This window comes from Schistocerca cancellata, chromosome 4, assembly GCF_023864275.1.
Source record: "Schistocerca cancellata isolate TAMUIC-IGC-003103 chromosome 4, iqSchCanc2.1, whole genome shotgun sequence".
Lineage (NCBI taxonomy): Eukaryota > Metazoa > Arthropoda > Insecta > Orthoptera > Acrididae > Schistocerca > Schistocerca cancellata.
Window position 1 is genome coordinate 314806805 of NC_064629.1, and position 3355 is coordinate 314810159.

The following is a 3355-nucleotide window of genomic DNA, read 5'->3' on the forward strand; positions in this document are numbered from 1 at the left end:
GCAACAAATAATCCTGGCAAGTGAGCATAATCATAGCTATAGGGATTATTGACAACAACATTGTTGTAGCTATACTGCATACCGTAATATCCAAACCGGCCAAAAATAAACGCAATGTACATCTATTTAAAAAAGTAGATAAAAATTTGCCTAACAGCTTCCTAAGACACAGTCTCCACTCCTTCCAATCTGACTATGTTTCTATTGATTAAACGTCCAATTTAGATTATGCTGTACCAACTGTAATAGTAATTGGATATGTTGTGGGGTCAGCGTCGGAACATGTATATGTCGTCTGTTTCGGATCCCCATATTCAACAACGTGCGCTGAACTCTGAAACTCTTAGTGCCAGTACTGTACTCTGTTGTCAAAGGTACCACAGACCGCCGTCTATTCTGCTGTACAGAACGGGCAAGTCGCTGAACACCACGGTTCTTTGAAGAGGTGCTGACATCCGACACCTTGTCGCCTACTCGTGCTTTCACCATTCATCAACCCATTTCTATAAATGTTCACGACAGTAGCACGTGAACAACTGTCCAGCTTCACCGTTCCTGAGATGCTCTTTGAAAGCCGCTGAGCCTTAACATTCTAGGAGAGTATTTTTGTTCCGTCGTTACGACTACAATAAAACGCGCGTTTTTCTAAAACGACGCCTTTCTCAGTATTGGAGTAAAGCATCACCAGTTGTCCGTAATTAAAGATACGTACAATTTGATTTGTTTTCTTGATCGAAAGCCGGCCGCGGTGGCAGAGCCGTTATAGGCGCTTCAGTCCAGAACCGCGCGACTGCTACGATCGCAGGTTCTAATCCTGCCTAGGGCATGGATGTGTGTGATGTCCTTAGGTTAGTTAGGATTAAGTAGTTCTAAGTTCTAGAGGACTGATCACCTCAGATATTAAGTCCCATAGTGCTCAGAGCCATTATGAACCATCTTGATCGAAAAACAGTTCTTTAAGAAATAGTCGGTTTTTACTTATGGTAACTTGTGCTTGGTTTTCCGCCAAGATCAGGAAATGCCGTCTGCAGGCACGTTTTTGGTTCCTTTCTTCGTTAGTCACTGATAATTGTGGTCTAACTTTACACTGATTTCCAGAACTATGCATTTATGACGTTTAACACAGCACAGTTTCATATACCCCTGTCCACCGTTTATGTTTACACTTCTAAGTGAGTATCGTGTTTTGCATTTTTGCTAACATTGTCAATAGTTTTACCTCAATTTATATTTTTTCTCTCTTTGTGGTTCATTATACATATGTTATATTATTTAGTTATGTTACTGTGTATTTATGTACTATGTAAGAGAAATAGAGAAGTAGTGTCGGAGTTCAAATGTTGTGTCGTGAGTAGAAGGGTGGAAAAGGAGGGGGGTAGGGGAGAAGCAAAGATCAGTTGACAGTAAGTGCATAACCGTGTAATGGAGAGTGGGTTGGAGGAAGAAGGTGAGGGCTGAGATGTAAAATGAAATTTGGGTGACGGAGCGGGGGCAAGGAAATACGGTAAAAAACCATTCAACGTTTTCAGACCGTCTTAAAAAGGGATAACACAGGCCAAGCAGTACTGAAAAAGATATGAACGTCATTGGAATGAGTAAAGACAAACACCCCCTCCCTTCCCAAAAAAACTTCCGTATACAAAAAGCATTAACACTAAATAAACAATTGCGCAATGACGAAACAAATATATAAAATAACTGAAGAAATCACAGTAGGAAAGGACCTCTTCAATCCTTCATCTTCTCTTACCCAACCCCCGCCCCCCTCCCCCCTCACGTCAATTTCATTCAACTTCTTGTCCTTCACCTTCTTCCTCCAACCCAATCTCTACCACACTGCTATGCACTTACAATCAACTCAACTTTGCTTCTCCCCCTCCCCACACCCGACTCCACCTACTCACCACACAACATTTAAAGTCCAGCACTACTCCTTCATTTCCCTTACACAGTATATAAACACACACTAACATAATTAAATAATATAAATCATATAATAACCACAGAGAGAGAGAAAAATATATAAATGGATGAGTGGTAGGACATTTGACACAAGATACACCGAACATAACAGAGCGTAGAAATACAGTACAAACCAGTCAACATTTGCAGACCATTTGTACACTCAACTTTGCTTCTCCCTCCCCCCTCTCTCGTTACTCATTAATTAAATAGAAAACACACAAACAATTAAGTGAAGACAGAGAAAAAATATATACATCAAAGAAAAACTAGTGGCAATGTTGGCAGCACTACAAAACGTGATACACACTTAGTATTATAAAAATAATCAGTGAACAGTGGTGTACGAAATTTTGCTGTGTTAAATATCAAAAAAGCACTATTCTGCAAAGCAGAGTAAAATTAGATCGTAATTATCAGTGCCTAACGAAGAGAGGAACCTAAAAAGTGCTAGCAGATGCCATTTCCAGATGTAGGCCAAAAACGAAGCAGAAGTTACCGTAAGTAAAAACCAACAATTTGTTAACAAACTGTTTCTCGATCTAGAAAATAAATCAAATTGTAAACATCTTCAATTACAGACTACTTCAATAAAGCGAAACGCATCTGGCGAGAAAAACAAGCATCTTCTGTTAGCTGTAACGACGGAACAGAAACTGTGAAGCAACTACGGCCAACACTACTATTACTACTCCCGAACAGGCCATGAAGGCCCAACGGTACCGACCGGCCCCCCTGTCATCCTCAGCCCATAGGTGTCACTGGATGCGGATATGGAGGTGCATGTGGTCGGTATACCGCTCTCCCGGCCATATGTCAGTTTCCGAGACCGGAGCCGCTACTTCTCAATCAAGTAGCTCCTCAATTTGCCTCACAAGGGCTGAGTGCACCCCGCTTGCCAACAACGCTTGGCAGACCGGATGGTCACTCATCCAAGTGCTAGCCCAGTCCGACAGCGCTTAACTTCGGTGGTCTGACGGGAACCGGTGTTACCACTGCGGCAAGGCCGTTGGCAACTATAGACAATATGGCCACGCAAATGAAGAATTCTAAGCAATGCTCCTGCTACGCCACCAAGCGGCATTGAATCTCGCAGTGGGCGTCGGCCATTATGTTTTGGCTCATTAGTGTATGCATGTATACAGTATGTATGTAGGTACGTAATGTGCCACGTAATGCCTAACACAAAATTATTTCATTAAGTTATGATTAGATAAAATGTATTTTTTTTTTGCTTTTAAATAATAGTATTTTGAGAATTTGATGGTTCTCAAAATGTTTCCTTGGGGTACACTTCACATTGCGTTAATTCCTCTAGAGCACATTTGCCAGTGTTGCTTGCTGGGTGAACACCGTTAATTATCCAAAGTAATCGCATATTCCCGCACGTTAA

The 3355-nt window shown here is 41.5% G+C and overlaps 1 pseudogene; it reads right to left on the minus strand.

Annotated features, from left to right (window-relative positions):
• Positions 1–2858: 2858 nt before the first annotated feature.
• LOC126185660 (5S ribosomal RNA) lies at positions 2859–2976 on the minus strand (annotated as a pseudogene).
• Between the last annotated feature and the right edge of the window lie 379 nt (positions 2977–3355).